This window comes from Lepisosteus platostomus, unplaced genomic scaffold (assembly GCF_059453375.1).
Source record: "Lepisosteus platostomus isolate fLepPlt1 unplaced genomic scaffold, fLepPlt1.hap1 Scaffold_85_H1, whole genome shotgun sequence".
Taxonomy (NCBI): Eukaryota; Metazoa; Chordata; class Actinopteri; order Semionotiformes; family Lepisosteidae; genus Lepisosteus; species Lepisosteus platostomus.
In genome coordinates this window covers 152,168-169,677 of record NW_028291697.1, presented here as the reverse complement: position 1 = coordinate 169,677, position 17,510 = coordinate 152,168, and the positions used below count along the sequence as shown (strand labels likewise).

General features: G+C 48.6%; 6 non-coding genes across 6 annotated transcripts; 2 read left to right on the top strand and 4 right to left on the bottom strand.

Annotated features, from left to right (window-relative positions):
- Positions 1-4,665: 4,665 nt before the first annotated feature.
- LOC148630944 (U4 spliceosomal RNA) lies at positions 4,666-4,807 on the bottom strand. Its single transcript, XR_015934939.1, has one exon. It is a non-coding gene; the product is annotated as a U4 spliceosomal RNA (small nuclear RNA).
- Positions 4,808-7,738: 2,931 nt separating this feature from the next.
- LOC148630943 (U1 spliceosomal RNA) lies at positions 7,739-7,902 on the top strand. The gene has a single exon (XR_015934947.1). It is a non-coding gene; the product is annotated as a U1 spliceosomal RNA (small nuclear RNA).
- A 635-nt stretch (positions 7,903-8,537) lies between these two features.
- On the bottom strand, positions 8,538-8,656 carry LOC148630942 (5S ribosomal RNA). Its single transcript, XR_015934933.1, has one exon. It is a non-coding gene; the product is annotated as a 5S ribosomal RNA (ribosomal RNA).
- Positions 8,657-9,942: 1,286 nt separating this feature from the next.
- Positions 9,943-10,084, top strand: LOC148630941 (U4 spliceosomal RNA). Its single transcript, XR_015934938.1, has one exon. It is a non-coding gene; the product is annotated as a U4 spliceosomal RNA (small nuclear RNA).
- A 5,444-nt stretch (positions 10,085-15,528) lies between these two features.
- Positions 15,529-15,599, bottom strand: trnag-gcc (transfer RNA glycine (anticodon GCC)). Its single transcript has one exon. It is a non-coding gene; the product is annotated as a tRNA-Gly (tRNA).
- A 1,695-nt stretch (positions 15,600-17,294) lies between these two features.
- trnas-uga (transfer RNA serine (anticodon UGA)) lies at positions 17,295-17,376 on the bottom strand. Its single transcript has one exon. It is a non-coding gene; the product is annotated as a tRNA-Ser (tRNA).
- Positions 17,377-17,510: the final 134 nt, after the last annotated feature.

Sequence of the window (17,510 nt, the reverse complement as noted above, 5' to 3'; positions counted from 1 at the left end):
TTCGGTGGTTGAGCTTCGACCCCGAGGCTCTGGAGTATTGCTCCATGACCTGCAGGGCCCTCCTCAACCCCCTGTCCGACCTCAGGAACAGCGTTGTGTCGTCGGCGTACTGGGAGATCTTCAGGGTTTCCCCCGCGCCTCCCGGTATCTCCAGGCCGTCGATGACGGGGTCCCGTCTCACCACCTCTGCTTAGGTCTCTGTGAAGAGAACATAGAGAAGGGGTGAAAGGGGGCAGCCCTGTCGTACTCCGGATTCCTGGGGAATGAAATCCCCCAGGTTTCCGTTCACGTTCACTCTGCTGCCCACGTCAGAGTACAGAATCTGAATCCAGCGGCTGAAACTCTCTCCGAAACCGAAGCGTTCCAGCACCCTGAACAGATAGCTGTGGTTCACTCTGTCGAAGGCTTTCTCCTGGTCCAGGCTGACCACCATCATGGGCACGTTCCGGTCCTCGGCCCAGGCGATGGCGTCTCTGGTCAGCTGGAAGTTCCAGCTGACGGATCGCCCCTCCACCCCACACGTCTGGTCGCTGTGGATGATGTGGGGGAGGGCGGTTCTCAGTCTGCCGGTCAGGAGCTTGGACAGGATCTTTACGTCCACGCAGAGCATCGTGATCGGCCTCCAGTTTTTGAGGAGGAGGATTCCCACTCCGGAAGAGTGGACCCCTCCTACGCTCCAGCATGATTCTCCCTTCGTCCATTCCCTGGTGAATGTCAGCTTGTCGCTTTCATCCTTCAGGTGGACCTCCTGTAAGAAACAAACTGAGAAAGACTTTGAGGCCAGATCATGAAAGACTCCCCGTCTTTTCACCGGGTCTCTCAGCCCTCTCACGTTGGTTGTTAGGAAGGTTAGTTTCACAGTCATGATTAAAACTAGTGAAAGTTAAACCTCCTCTCTGTACTTACAGTAGAAACTTGGGAGTCTACATCTTGGCACTGTTTAGCCTAGATGTAACTCCTCTCATTCGGGTCCTGGGGGGAATATGCTGGGCTCCCTCCAGGTTTCGCTGGGGACTGAAAAGTAAACATGCTGGACAGGTCCAGCCCTACCATTAGTCCGGGCTCCAGGGCGGCTTCGAAATAATCCTCGTCGTCCTCGAGGATACTCTCCGCCACCGCTTCGGGAAGGCTCCTTTCTTCCCTTTTTCCGGGAGTTTCGGGGGCCTCCAATTTCTCCTGGGCCTCGGGGGAGGGGGGCTCCAATTCCTGGGCTGCCTCTACCTGTTGTTCCTGGGCCTCGGGGGAGGGGGTTCCGACTTCCTGTGCTGCCCCTTCCTGTTGTCCCTGGGCCTCGGGGGAGGGGGTTACCTCTTCCTGGGCTGCCTCCTCCTTTTGTCCGTGGGACTCGGGGGAGGGGGGTTCCGTTTCCTGGGCCTCGGGGGGGAGGGTTTCCATTTCCTGAAGCGCCTCCTCCGGTTGTTCCTGGGCCTCGAGGGAAGAAAGTTCCGTTTCCTCTAGGACGAGGAAACGGTTTTCCCTTACCACTCTCTTTTTATGTCCTTCCGAAGGTGGATCCGCCCTGGGTCTCTTCTCCCGCTTTCGCTTTCCCTTTTTGCTGGGAGTTATGCAGGGCCCTTCCTCCGGTCGGCCATCTTGTCCCTCTTCCTGGCGGCCATCTTGTGGCACCGATGCGGCTGGGGGTGTGGCCTCGGCAGTTTCGGTTCTCAGCGGGGGAGGTGCGGGTTCTTTGTTCTCAGCCCTCTCCCTTTGTCTGGAGACCGGTTTCTGCCTGCCGGCTTCCACCACCTGCGCAAACGAAGGTTTGCTTACCTTGCATTGGCGAAGGAGGTGTCCCTCGGCGCCGCATCCGTCGCACTTTTTGGCTGCCCGGCAGGTTTTTGCCAGGTGCCCGTCCTCATTGCAGTTGTGACATCTGACGATGTCGCATGTGTTTGTCTTGTGGCCGGACTGTCTGCACTTGCTGCAAAAATCCGGCATCCTGGGGTAGTAGAGGTACCCCCTGTCGGCTCCGATGTTGAAGCGAGCCGGGGGGTGCTGGAAGCCGTCGACGCCTTCTGGGTCCTCTTTCAGGAGGACTCGGTACTGGCGTTTGCCGTACCAGACGCCTTCGTCCCTGACCTCTGTCGGTTTTCCCACCACGGTTACATACCTCCTTAGGTACGCTGTTACCCGTTCCGCTGGTACGTAGGGATTGTATGTGCAAACCGTAATGGTCCTCTGATTCGTCTTCCTCATAGGCTCCGGCCTGAAATCAGAGAAACCAGGGTGCTTACCTTTCTCCCTGATCAGTCTCGTTGCCTTTTCGTACGATGCGTCCGTAGCCATGTAGGCCTCCATGTATCTCTCTGCGTTGTTGTCCTGGAGGCAGTAGAGATCTCCGGCCACCAACTGCAAGATCCCTCGCAGGAAGGTCATAAAGAAGGCCTTTGCAGTCGGCATCGGCTCTGTCTTCTTTGTCCAGTGGAACCGGATCAGTGTCCTCTTGTCTGCCATCTCTGAGGGAGAAAGAGGGAAAAAAAAAGGAGGGAAAGAGAGAGAGCAAAAAAGAGCTAAAGGAGCAGCGAGGGAGCCCTGGCCTTTGTCCTTGTGGGCAAAGCCCAGCTAGGTGGAGGCGCAGGAGGAGAGAGAGAGAGGAGAGCGGAAAGTGCTTCCGGGTCTCAAGGAAGAAAGCAAGCACCGCGGGCAGGCCACGTGTACCTGCTCCCAGCCAAGAGGCCAAGGAGGCAGAGAGAGCGAGAGAGAGAGGGAGCGGATAGTGCTTCTGAGTCTCGAGGTGGGAAGCAAGCACCGCGGGCAGGCCACGTGTACCTACTCCCAGCCAAGAGGCCAAGGAGGCGGAGAAAGAGGGAGAGAGAGAGAGCGAGAGAGAGAGGGAGTGGATAGCGCTTCCGAGTCTCGAGGAAGAAAGCAAGCACCGCGGGCAGGCCACGTGTACCCACTTCCAGCCAAGAGGCCAAGGAGGCAGAGCAAGAGAAAGGGGGAGGGGAGAGGAGAGGAGAGAGCAGAGAGAGAGAACGTTGCTGCCGGATCCCACCCAGCTCAGCTGCTGCTTGGCCTTAACCCCCTAGGCTCAACCTAGAGCGATACCAGCCTCACAGGCTCACAAAGGCTCACACTACGATACTGCCACTGCGCAAAGCTGACGGTTGCCAGGCAACCGCGGGGATCCTATGGAAATCGTTATCGATTGTCTCATGGCATGTCGTTGCGGAAACGCTTCATATTTGTCGTCTTCTTCTTCTTCTTCTAGCTTGAGGTTTTGAAGAATTTCATGACAGACAAGGGCTCCGTCGGGAACAAAGGGCGTTGTGAGAAAACCGTTGCTTATTTTCAGCAGCAGAAATACAACCCTTTAAATACAAGATGACAGAACAATGACGAAGGGCATGCCGGGAGGAACTCATGCACTACAGAGGAAAGGGGGCGGGCACGTACAGTTCACATTCAAGCCACAAGTACTCTTCTTGGATGTTGCACAAACAAATCCTAACGTCTTGAAAGCATTGCAGCATGTTTGTGTCCCACTTCCCGTGGCTGCGGGACGACTGACACGAACGGACAAACACAATCTGTGGCGTTTAGCGTGACATAGTCTTGCAGGCATAGTGCTGTCTCACTGCAATACTATACCGCTAGAGGAAACAGTCCATCTGGCCATGAAACTCACTTGAACGTCTAGCTACAGCAACTAACAATATCATGATTTATTCAGGATGTGTGGAATCAGCACGTCCCGGAGACAGCTTCCAAAATCGTGAGCATTCTCTGGTGGTGTCCTGCAGGGTGCCTGTGGGCGTGCGTTGGTGGTATAGTGGTGAGCATAGCTGTCTTCCAAGCAGTTGACCCGGGTTCGATTCCCGGCCATTGGTTTCAAATGCTGTCATGAGCCTTGGATTGTGACTAGCAAAGCGAAGCCTTTTGAAAGAGCTAAAGCACTGCAAAACGGAATTGAGGGAGAATCTTACAGGGGATTCTGAGCGGTGTCTGCATACACGCAGTCCGATACGGGTGCTGAAAGCTTGAGCTACTCTCAATGTCATGCTGCCTTTCCCCGGAGTAAATCTGTTACATTGAAAGAATGCTTCTGGCAGGTTCAAAAAGGGACCCTTGTTAATTGGAGAAATCAATGATTTTGAATGAATTCTGTATGCGTTAAAGGACAGATATACACAGAAAACATGCAGGACACTGCTCATGATTTTTCCCGAGCCGAAACACAGTGCGTTTTTCCAAGCCATTTGACAAAGCCCACCCACTGAAAACTGCAGCAGATCGTGTAAAGACGTTCAACTTTGTAACTACTGCACGCACAGGAAGCAGAATAAATTCCTCTTTTCAAACTGTCAAAGGTTTGCTTTGCGAACGCTGCAGGACATCGCACAATCTCTTTTGAACGGGGACAAACGATTTCTTATGGGGCGCAGTAAGTACAGACGTTTAAAAAGCTCCACTCACTCCGACGATGCAGCATGAAGAAACGCAACCTAACGTTTGACAGAAAAAAGCCGGGCGCCGCTACGAGCAATATGAAATCAAACTGACAGCACACGGCGTTTCGCGCTGACTCAAAAGTGATCTCGACAGACGCTGTTCTCTGCATAACGCTGAAAGAGCTAAAGAGCGTTTCTGTTGAGACGTAACAAGCTCGTTTCTTTCTACCATGATGTCATCATGACCAAATCTGTCTTTAAACACCTTGCTCAGTCTCTGACGAGACTGTCAAAAATTGCTTTCGCCGATTGTATTGCAAACCGGCGGAAGCGGGATATTGGGAAAAGTTTTCAACTAGCAATAATCGCGCCTCGGCTAATCCTCACAGGCTACGATACTGCCACTGCGCAAAGCTGACGGTTGCCAGGCAACCGCGGGGATCCTATGGAAATCGTTATCGATCGTCTCATGGCATGTCGTTGCGGTAACGCTTCATATTTGTCGTCTTCTCCTTCTTCTAGCTTGAGGTCTTGAAGAATTTCATGACAGACAAGGGCTCCGTTGGGAACAAAGGGCGTTGTGAGAAAACCGTTGCTTATTTTCAGCAGCAGAAATACAACCCTTTAAATACAAGATGACAGAACAATGACGAAGGGTATGCCGGGAGGAACTCATGCACTACAGAGGAAAGGGGGCGGGCACGTACAGTTCACATTCAAGCCACAAGTACTCTTCTTGGATGTTGCACAAACAAATCCTAACGTCTTGAAAGCATTGCAGCATGTTTGTGTCCCACTTCCCGTGGCTGCGGGACGACTGACACGAACGGACAAACACAATCTGTGGCGTTTAGCGTGACATAGTCTTGCAGGCATAGTGCTGTCTCACTGCAATATTATACCGCTGGAGGAAACAGTCCATCTGGCCATGAAACTCATTTGAACGTCTAGCTACAGCAACTAACAATATCATGATTTATTCAGGATGTGTGGAATCAGCACGTCCCGGAGACAGCTTCCGAAATCGTGAGCATTCTCTGGTGGTAGGGGCGTTCAAGATGGCGCTCAGGTGGGAGGTAAAGTTTAGTGGTTGGGGAGTTTTTTTGAGTTTTTCATGACCTGAATGTTAATTTTTGCTTTTTTTGACTACAGAAAAATAAGGACTTAACACTAGTTGTTTAAACTTCAGTTATAATTGAAAGAAAAAAAAACGATTTTTTTTTAGGTTTAAAAAGTCCGATATGAGTAACACTGGGAAAAGAAAAGAGAGTGCTGGGTCTTCGAAGGAGAACTCTAAGATACCTCAATCGTATATGTATAGCACTACAAAAAAATCGATGGCAACTAAAGGGAAAAGTGAAGCAGCTGCAGGGGCAGCAAGAGGGCGGAGGCGCCGCGCGCCCGGCCGACGTGTTGGACCGGTGCGCTTTACGTGCTGAAATAAACACGCGACAGCCCCGAAATGTTTCCAGAGTGCTGTGCACTGAAGACTTGCCTGGTGCTCCTCCGTGCAGATTGTTTGTCCTCCTCCAGTGCGGGACGAGCCAACACAAGGGAGCGCATTCGCCAACATCCAGGCACGCAATGCGATTTGGAAAGCAGCTCCTTTCCAAAGAGTTGCACACGAACGATCCTTCAGTCCCGCTCGGGGGGCACGGAACCCCCGCCACACACAGCTTCAAGTAGCGAGTCAGGTGCCTGGATGTTGGCGAATGCGCTCCCTTGTGTTGGCTCGTCCCGCACTGGAGGAGGACAAACAATCTGCACGGAGGAGCACCAGGCAAGTCTTCACCAGACAAAAACCTCCAGTGCACAGCACTCTGGAAACATTTCGGGGCTTTCGCGTGTTTATTTCAGCACGTAAAGCGCACCGGTCCAACACGTCGGCCGGGCGCGCGGCGTCAGAGCAAGAGGCTCCTTCTCGCTGCCCTTCCGCTGTGTTGCAGGGCCCCGAGAGGGAACCCGGAGCGCCCACTTTGTGGGGGGCGGGGGACCGCGTTCGCGCTCTGCCCCCGGTCTCTTGCGCGAGTACTAAATCTCACGGACAGGGGGGCCTCGTCATTGATTGTTACAGGTGAGACGGGGATTAGGAGGAGACCCCGACTGATGGGTAAAGGGGAGCACTAACACCAGAGGGACACCCCCGGCGTCTCTTTTTGAGAGACGCCCTGGGGTTTCCTAATGGCCAAGGAGGGTCGGGACCTCGGTTTGACGCCTCCCGCGAAGGACGGCACCTGTTTGTGCAGCAGAGTGTCGCCATCAGGAGGCTGGGGCGTAAGAGAGCCACACAGCCCGCAGGGTGAGCGCTCCCTACTGGTCCCAGTCACACCTCTTGCAGGAGCAGCAGCAACCGGAGCTTTTCCGGGGTGGAATCTCCCATCCGGGTGCCGGCCAGGCTTACACCTGCTGGGCTGCCCCGGGGGTGAGCCCAGTCGAGAGTCGCAGGGCCAGATCTAGTCACCGGGGAGAAACGATACAAGTGAAGGATTGCTCGGCTCTCGGCACTTGAAAAGACCGACAAATGTCTTGTTCCCGCCGGAGCTGAATGTACCCGCATGTGTGGTGTCGTCTTCTTCCCCCGCCCCGCTGTGTTTGCTGTATTGTCTCTGAAGCCGGCCCCCCCGAGACGAGACGGGCTGTTCCTTTGCCCCAATTAACACTTTACAGGTGCCATTCCCCGGCATTGTGGCCATTGTCGGTGCTCACACGCGATAAGATAAGGCGGAGGAGAGCGGGGCATGCCCAGCGGCAGACATTCAAGGAGGGGGCAGTGCGAGGTGAGGTGAGGTGCGACACGCCGGAGCCCCGACGCAGCTAATGCGGAGCACTTGTTGGACTGGCATCGAAAGGACGTGTGCGCACGGAGCGAGCCTTCCCTGCGGCGGAGCGCGGGAACTTTCTCCCCCCCTCCCGCTGCAGGAGTTGTGTGCACTGCAGCGGTGCCGAGAGAAAAGCACAGAAGGCAGCAGGCTCTGGAGAGCAGGTAAGAGACGGAGCCTTGTGGGCAGGCGAGCAGGCCCGTTTTTTGGAAATTGCTGAAAAGGTTTGTTCGGTGTGTGGCAGGCGCACGTCGCGAGCTTGCGTGGCGATCTGCCGGTCTGGAGTTATGCAAATGAGGCCGAATTGCATCCCGGGACATGCTGCGAATCCGCAACGGCGACTGCAGATGTGTAGGAAACGGCGCGCTCGTTTTCTCGTTTTGCCCACACTTTTGAGTGTTAGTGTGGCGTGTGAGTGTGTGAAAGAGTGGGCCCAGCAGGAGGCGGTGGCGTGCGGGGCGAGGAGGTGGCCTAGGCTGCGCGATTTGTGCTGTGGGTGCGGGCCGCTTGCAGGGGCCTGTTTAACTCATACTTACCTGGCAGGGGAGATACCTTGATCAAGAAGGAGGTTCGCCCAGGGCGAGGCTCGGACATTGCACTCCGGCTGTGCTGACCCCTGCGAATTCCCCAAATGTGGGAATCTCGACTGCATAATTTCTGGTAGTGGGGGACTGCGTTCGCGCTCTCCCCTGATGTGCTTGGTCCAAAATCAGATACGGGAGGGTTAGGACACCACGAGCTGCGTGGCTGCGGAAGGATCCCGGTTGACAGGAGTGGACGCCGCTGCTGGTTCTCGCTGGCTTTTAGTTAGGGGTCCGGAGAAGCATCTCAAGCTAGTTCCACTACTCCTTCCGGACGTTCATTCCCTTTTCAAAGTCAGTCGTTTTGCTGTAGTCTGCGTTCTTTAGGCTGATTATCGAGGTTAGCCTTTATTTGGTCATGGGGGGCCTCGGTACTGTATGCTGAGTCTAAAGACAGTTTCACCCGTTTTCTGATTGCTCGGTTCTGTACCAGTGCAGACATGTCAAACAGTGAATGGCTGTACCTCTATTGTATCCGTGCTCAATGAATGAAATCGGTAACAAATGAATATATGTCTAGTTATACGAAAAACGAGTGGTTTATCGACTCATCTTCATTTGCAGATTTAGAGGCAGCTTCGATATTCGTTTTACAGACGGGTTTTTTTTTTTGAATATGGGTCACACACATGCCACAGCAACAAAACATCTCTAGAGATGAGGCTATAGATCACCTTTCCATCCTGCAGGTTTTCCTCCCAAAGCCTACGGCACCAACGGCGACCCCTGCTGGCCGGGAGAGCAAAAGCTTACAGCACCTGGTATTCCCAGGCAGTCTCCCATCCAAGTACTAACCAGGCCCGACGCTGCTTAGCTTCCGAGATCAGACGAGATCGGGCATGTTCAGGGTGGTGTGGCCATAAGCGAAAGCCCCGGCGCCTGACTCGCTACTTGAAGCTGTGTGTGGCGGGGGTTCCGTGCCCCCCGAGCGGGACTGAAGGATCGTTCGTGTGCAACTCTTTGGAAAGGAGCTGCTTTCCAAATCGCATTGCGTGCCTGGATGTTGGCGAATGCGCTCCCTTGTGTTGGCTCATCCCGCACTGGAGGAGGACAAACAATCTGCACGGAGGAGCACCAGGCAAGTCTTCAGTGCACAGCACTCTGGAAACATTTCGGGGCTGTCGCGTGTTTATTTCAGCACGTAAAGCGCACCGGTCCAACACGTCGGCCGGGCGCGCGGCGCCTCCGCCCTCTTGCTGCCCCTGCAGCTGCTTCACTTTTCCCTTTAGTTGCCATCGATTTTTTTGTAGTGCTATACATATACGATTGAGGTATCTTAGAGTTCTCCTTCGAAGACCCAGCACTCTCTTTTCTTTTCCCAGTGTTACTCATATCGGACTTTTTAAACCTAAAAAGGTTTTTTTTCTTTCAATTATAACTGAAGTTTAAACAACTAGTGTTAAGTCCTTATTTTTCTGTAGTCAAAAAAAGCAAAAATTAACATTCAGGTCATGAAAAACTCAAAAAAACTCCCCAACCACTAAACTTTACCTCCCACCTGAGCGCCATCTTGAACGCCCCTACCACCAGAGAATGCTCACGATTTCGGAAGCTGTCTCCGGGACGTGCTGATTCCACACATCCTGAATAAATCATGATATTGTTAGTTGCTGTAGCTAGACGTTCAAATGAGTTTCATGGCCAGATGGACTGTTTCCTCCAGCGGTATAATATTGCAGTGAGACAGCACTATGCCTGCAAGACTATGTCACGCTAAACGCCACAGATTGTGTTTGTCCGTTCGTGTCAGTCGTCCCGCAGCCACGGGAAGTGGGACACAAACATGCTGCAATGCTTTCAAGACGTTAGGATTTGTTTGTGCAACATCCAAGAAGAGTACTTGTGGCTTGAATGTGAACTGTACGTGCCCGCCCCCTTTCCTCTGTAGTGCATGAGTTCCTCCCGGCATGCCCTTCGTCATTGTTCTGTCATCTTGTATTTAAAGGGTTGTATTTCTGCTGCTGAAAATAAGCAACGGTTTTCTCACAACGCCCTTTGTTCCCAACGGAGCCCTTGTCTGTCATGAAATTCTTCAAAACCTCAAGCTAGAAGAAGAAGAAGACGACAAATATGAAGCGTTATAGCAACGACATGCCATGAGACGATCGATAACGATTTCCATAGGATCCCCGCGGTTGCCTGGCAACCGTCAGCTTTGCGCAGTGGCAGTATCGTAGCCTGTGAGGTTTAGCCGAGGCGCGATTATTGCTAGTTGAAAACTTTTCCCAATACCCCGCTTCCGCCGGTTTGCAATACAATCGGCGAGAGCAATTTTTGACAGTCTCGTCAGAGACTGAGCAAGGTGTTTAAAGACAGATTTGGTCACGGTGATATCATGGTAGAAAGAAACGAGCTTGTTACGTCTCAACAGAAACGCTCTTTAGCTCTTTCAGCTTTATGCAGAGAACGGCGTCTGTCGAGATTACTTTTGTGTCAGCGCGAAACGCCGTGTGCTGTCAGTTTGGTTTCATATTGCTCGTAGCGGCGCCTGGCTTTTGTCTGTCAAACGTTAGGTTGCGCTTCTTCATGCTGCATCGTCGGCATGAGTGGAGCATTTTAAACGTCTGTACTTACTGCGCCCCATAAGAAATCGTTTGTCCCCATTCAAAAGAGATTGTGCGATGTCCTGCAGCGTTCGCAAAGCAAACCTTTGACAGTTTGAAAAGAGGAATTTATTCTGCTTCCTGTGCGTGCAGTAGTTACAAAGTTGAACGTCTTTACACGATCTGCTGCAGTTTTCAGTGGGTGGGCTTTGTCAAATGGCTTGGAAAAACGCACTGTGTTTCGGCTCGGGAAACATCATGAGCAGTGTCCTGCGTGTTTTCTGTGTATAGCTGTCTTTTAACGCATACAGAATTCATTCGAAATCATTGATTTCTCCAATTAACAAGGGTCCCTTTTTGAACCTGCCAGAAGCATTCTTTCAATGTAACAGATTTACTCCGGGGAAGGGCAGCATGACATTGAGAGTAGCTCAAGCTTTCGGCACCTTTATCTGACTGCATGTATGCAGACACTGCTCAGAATCCCCTGTAAGGTTCTCCTTCAATTCCGTTTTGCAGTGCTTTAGCTCTTTCAAAAGGCTTCGCTTTGCTAGTCACAATCCAAGGCTCATGACAGCATTTGAAAACATTCGCAACTGCGTTGGCCGGGAATCGAACCTGGGTTAACTGCTTTGAAGGCAGCTATGCGCAACACTGGCTCGCTCCAGAATAAATCTCACGTCGAGGGCATATTTTTTTCCATTTTACCGTGAGTCGGGCTCAGCTGCACAGAGGAGAGAGCAGAGCAATGAGGTCACGGGGACAGGGGAGTCACACGCTAGCGGTTTGAATACGCGGAAGATCACTGAGGGATCCACAGTATATGGACCCTCCGTGCGCCATCAGTCCACACTCCGGACTCTGAATCCTGCCATCCGAGTTAAGATCTCGGCGAAACCTGAGGCGCAGTTCCTTCTTAAAACGTAATCTGGTGAGCATTTCTAGAATCGTACTTGTATAGATGCAGCCTTTAATGTGTTGCTAGGTTAAAATTGATGACTTCTTGTATTTCAGTAGGCAACTGCCCTCTTGATTTCGGATTTAATTTCTTTATTACAGGAGCGCTTTTATGAAGACAGAGTCATGTTCAGGTACTTTGCTTGATGGAGGAAGCTCATTTCAGACTCTGTGATCTGCTCACCTGGAAAGGTCTGCTATACTACTACAAGAGAGAAGTAGAGTCTGGAAGAAGGGACAATTTTATGATGCTTTGGAAGATAATGTTTTTTTTTCTTATACTGAAAATGAAAGGTAGTTGTTTCTATATGGACTCAGTCTTTGGAATTTGTATATATATATTTCAGTGATCCCTCAGCCATTCCTTCTGTATTGTAATTCAATTTCTCTTTTAAAATTCCTTCCCCACTTCTAGGACCTGCAGTTGCTGAACTCCACAATGGCTTCTATTGGAAAGTCTGTGACTGAGACCAAGTAAGTGTTCACTTTTTTATGAAACCATTATTTATTTAGGAGCAATGAGCAATTCTTATATAAATGCAATAAAATCATTATGCTCAAACTATGAGAGAGAAAATTAAGGATAATTTAAGAAATCAGTCTTAGCTTGTTTCTATACACAGATGGTATTATTTATTTTCAAAGGAAACCCGCGAGGATTCCCCTGGTGTGCAAGATGTGCCTGAATACTCTTGATCAGCTTCCTGCTCACTTGAAGAGGGCGTGTATGAAGCACGCCACGGCAGAAAAGATCAGGATGGCCTCTCAACAGGCGAGGGAGGACATGATGAATCACCTGAAGAACGGGGTCATCGTGGATTACCACAGAATAGAGATCGTGTCTGGTGAGGCAAACAGGATAGTGGTTGTAAGACTGCTAGAGTCCTTGGGCCTTTTTGTACATGGGAAGCCTGAAGACACATTGGCAAGGTGAGATATTTTTAATCTGTAAGGCTTCTGTAGTTTCTTTTTGAAATCATTGTTACAACATATTATGTAAAAGCATGTTGAAAAGAATCTACCTGCATTCCAGCGGCCCTGAGCAAGAGGCCGCTGTCCAGGAGGAAGAGATGCCAGAGGCTGCTCTAGAAACTGAAACAGAAGCGGATAAGGAAGGGGAAGATGTGAGCTCTGAAGAACTCTATCAGCAGTAAGACTTTTTATTTTTCAGATGTATCAATTTTTTACTAAAATTCTAATTTGTCTTATAGGTATAAAATGTTTAAACCGGTGTTTTATATCCTTACAGGCCCTGAGTAGTTAAAAAGTATCAGCAGGCCGGAAGAGAGTGGCCCAAGCTGGACTCTATAGAAAGCACTCCCTGGATGCTCCTCTCCTGATTGGATTCAAACAGTACCTTACCAAGGATCTGGGAGTGGCAAATTATTCTCAGGAGGTATTTATTTTTTAAAGGCATTTAAAATTAAGCAATGGTATCTTCATTGTAAATGTTTTTATTTCTTAGCTTAAAATTCACCCATGTGAAATGATGTCAGCCATAAACATCATGACTCTATATTTCCTACCTGAATCTATTCTACTTAAATTATTACATTATACACAATTTGAGTTCATTTTAAAAAGTTAAAGGTAATGAAAGGAATGCATTTTCATAAGAAAGATAATACCGATATGCATGTGATAATCTTCCTTATATCATGTAGTGCATCATTTGGACACTTTGTGGGCTTCAAATACAAAGAAAATCATGTTCTATGGTACAAGATAAATACAAAACTTAAGCTTTTATTTTAATTAGATTTCTTTATAAAGCATAAGCAATAATTTATTACATCGCTTCTTGAATTAAATCTTTTGACAAGAGGTAAGACTTCTGTTACATTTAAACCCATGTTTAGCTGTGTTTTTTAGATTTAACTGAACCAATTTCTGTGTGTGATAATGTCCTTGAATTCTGACAACATCACACTAAATTACATGATATAAAACAGCTAATGTTTCTAGAGATAAAGTTTCTGAGATGCTTCTAATTACTTTTTATTACCAGGGACAGTTTAATTCACCTTGTACAGTACTGTAAGACCAAGATGCTTTTTTTAAAAGTTATTTAACATTTTATAGAACTTTGTCTACTATGGCAACATGATGTGCTTGGTGAAACTTGGAAAAATACTGCTTGGCCACTTATCTTAAGATAAAGATAGGATAAAGGTTTATCTTTTGCACCTACCTGACCCCCAGGGAAGGCCAATGCTTTCTAAGTTGATGGTTCCCTACAGTAGACTGTACTTTAATTTCAAAGGTAATGTATATTGACCCAAATCAGTTTTGGAATCCAATCTACTGACGAGATGGAGCACATCCTTTTTTCAGGATTTTAGCATCATACGTTTGGTATATTTAGTCCCTAATGCTGAAAGAAATGATCATAGAACATTTGGACACTTTGTGGGCTTGAAATACAAAGCAAATCATGTTCTATGGTACAAGATAAATACAAAACGTAAGCTTTTATTTTAATTAGATTTGTTTATAAAGCATAAGCAATCATTTATTACATTAATATATGTGAAAATAACATTTTAGCATCATACGTTTAGTATATTTAGTCCCTAATGCTGAAAGAAATGATCATAGAACATGACATCTAACCTTACCTGCGGTGTTTTTAATCCCTATTGCTCAATGCACGGTGAAAGCATTCCATACATGTGTCTGACAATGAGGAATGGGCCCCTGAGACAGTCATTTGCCTGTTTCACAAATGATCGTATTTTACTAGAGATTCTGTTTGGGATTCAGATGTGCATTCGGACAGCAATCCCTTTCAAGAAATGATACGTTCTGGATGAGGTCAAAGGTGCTGGAACACTGTATCTAGGATGTGTTTGCAGAGACTGTGTGTCTCCTGCTTCAACGCAGTGATAAACAGATGTGCTCCTTTAATTTATTGGTACATGCCCAGGGCAGTAAGCAGTCTGAGGATTTATTTCCAGATGGCATAGAGCAGTGAAGCAGTGAAGTAGTGCAAAACACTGGATCATTATATTATTAGAATCTATTCTACTTAAATTATTACATTATACTCAATTTGAGTTCATTTTAAAAAGTAAAAGGTAATGAAAGGAATGCATTTTCATAAGAAAGATAATACCGATATGCATGTGATAATCTTCCTTATATCATGTAGTGCGTCATTTGGACACTTTGTGGGCTTGAAATACAAAGAAAATCTTGTTCTATGGTACAAGATAAATACAAAACTTAAGCTTTTATTTTAATTAGATTTGTTTATAAAGCATAAGCAATCATTTATTACATTAATATATGTGAAAATAACATTTTAGCATCATATGTTTAGTATATTTAGTCCCTAATGCCAAAAGAAATGATCATTTGTTTAACATGCACAGGTCTGTCTCAAAGGATGCAGTACTCCTGAAGGGTCTCAAACCCTACATTTTGGATGCCTAGCTGTATCCCTCATATGTGGCACCTCAGAATGACTTCTAACCTTACCTGTGGTGTATTCAGTCCCTATTGCTGAATGCACGGTGTACATACTGCATACATGTGTCTTGAGAATGAGGAATGGGCCCCTGAGACAGTCATTTGCCTGTTTCACAAACAGGGACCTGGACCTAGACCTGGCCCGTACGGGGCTCAAACCCGCGACCTTGGCGTTATTAGCACCACACTCTAACCAACTGAGCTAACCAGCCTCACGACAGTGCTCCTCTCTGTGTTGCAAAAAATCAAACTCAGGGAATTTTGTCCTCCTTTGAATAGAAAGCTGTGTAATTCAGTGTACGGGCTTTCTCGTGCAGTTTCATGGTTCTTGTAACCCAAATCCTACACTGGCCTGAAGTGCCCCCCCATTTCACAGCATTTTTCAGCTGATTTAAAATGTACCTAAAGGAGAAGCATTATTGAAGACCATCAATTACCAAGAGCTTTTGTCAAAGGTTTTGGTGGTCATTTTGAATGACCACAGAGCGCTGTGACCTCGGTTTTACATCTCATCCAAAAGACAGCACCCTTTTACAACACAGCATCTCCGTCACTATATTGGGGCATTGGGACCCGCACAGACCTCAGGGTGAGCGCCCCCCCCGCCGGCACCATTAACACCGCTTCCAGCTGGAAGCTTTGTTTTTCCCTGTAGCTCATCCTCATCCAGGTACTGACCTGGCTCACACCTGCTTAGCTTCAGTGGGTTTTCAGTTGCGAGTTGCAAGGGGATGCAAGTGATGGAGCCGCTCGCTGCAAAAGCCACTGCATTGGCCGGGAATCGAACCCGAGCCTCCCGCGTGGCAGGTGAGAATTCTACCACTGAACCACCAATGCTCACTGCCTGAGCCTTCAAAAAAGACGCTTTTTTGGTGCTCTGTGCAAAACGCGTCGACATCTGCTTCCAGCTGCAAAATGCCATTTGCGGACGCTGAAGAACTTATTTCCAAGGCAGCGGGTACAAGCGATTGGGCGTTTTAAAACCACCAGGAACAGCAAAGAGGCGCGCTTCTTTGCTTGTGCCGAAACACACCGACTGAAGGCGGACAACGTAGTCGGCAGGATTGGAACCTGTGCGGGGAGACCCCAATGGATTTCTAGTCCATCGCCTTAACCACTCAGCCACGACTACAGCAAGCCCCACCGCCGCTGCGTTCTTGCTACAATCTTACCTGGATCGCGAGGCGCCGGCGGAAGCCTATTTCAAAGTCGTTCTCCGTTTCAAAAAAACATTTCCAAAATACAAGCCTTGCAGACAGACACGCCTCAGAGGACTTAAGGGTGGCTTCATGTCGGAATGATAAAGTCTCCCCGTCTGGACATGAAAATGCCACTTTGTTACACACAAAAAAAGAATCAACAACAGAGAAATGCCCACAAGCATTTGAAAAGCCGCACCACGTCGCACTTGAAATAGCTCTTACATTAGTGGTAGACACAGGAATCGCCTTTTTATTTACGCTCTTACCAACGCGATGGAAAGCAAAACAAAGCAAAGCAGAGCAAAACAAAACGAACAAACGAAAACCCTCACGTCCTGCACTTGCATATAACGCCGTTACGTGCCCAAGCGGTATTGTACGTCATCCTAGCACTGCACCCCGGGTCGTACGGTATATGGGAACGAGCACACGCCACGAATCGTCTCGAATCACTCCCTACAGCTGTAAGGCGCCTTGAAGCGTGCACCCCCAACATTCTTCTTTGCGCATCTGTGAAAGGTAAACTCTTGAGCAAACTCTGAACCAGCTCTAAGGAAACTAATCCGATTAGACGTTACTTTGACTCATCTTCTTACGCTCAGTGCCGGATTGCTCAAACTCCAGCTAGGGTTAGGGTTAGCATTCCCACGCTACTTAGACACTTTGTTTACGCTCAGTGCTGGATTTTGGGAACTTCAGGACGAGTGGGAATTTTCTCCTATCTGTCCATTCTGTTTTGTTTTGGAGACTCTTGGCTGCCTATGTTGTTCAGTGCAGCGTGAAGGAAACATTTTCCAAAACTGTGTCAGCTCAAAAGTTGTAAGAAAACCTCTCCAGGTGCTTTAACTCTCTTCATTTTTGTCATTTAATGTGACACTCGATGTATAACTGGAGCCTCACTTATGCAAATGGTGAGGCTCCAGTTCGACACCCAGTTCCACACCACTTTACAGTATATGACAAAAGCATGGCAGACTGTGCCGGACCAGCTGGTAACTTCCGCTTATTTTGACCATATTAAACATTGGAAATCTTCCCACTTGCATTTGTGACACTTGATTTTGGCTCCACCTAAGACACTCTTAAATCTTCAAACACTTTTCTCTTCTCTCGCAACACACTTGTCTGTCGGCACTATGTGGCAGCGTTGCATGACAACCCATCTCACCACGGAAAGGAACCTAACAGCTTTGGTAAGAGAGTAGAATTACCTGAAGAACTGCTTTCCATGGAAGCAGGACCAAGCGATGTAGCATTTTTATAGTACCAGGAAAGGAGAAGCGGCACTTCGCCTTTGCTGTACAGGCACAAGGTGATGTGCGGCAGACACCGTAGTCGGCAGGATTCGAATCTGAGTGGGGAGTCCCCAATGGATTTCAAATCCATCGCCTTAACTACTCGGCCACGACTACAGCGAGCTCGCCGCCGCCGCATTCCTCCTATAATCTAACACGGAGTGCGAGGTGGCTGCGGAAACTTTATTAAAGTCGCTCTCCGTTAAAAAAAAAATACCTTTCACAAGATACATGCCGGCAGACAGACACGC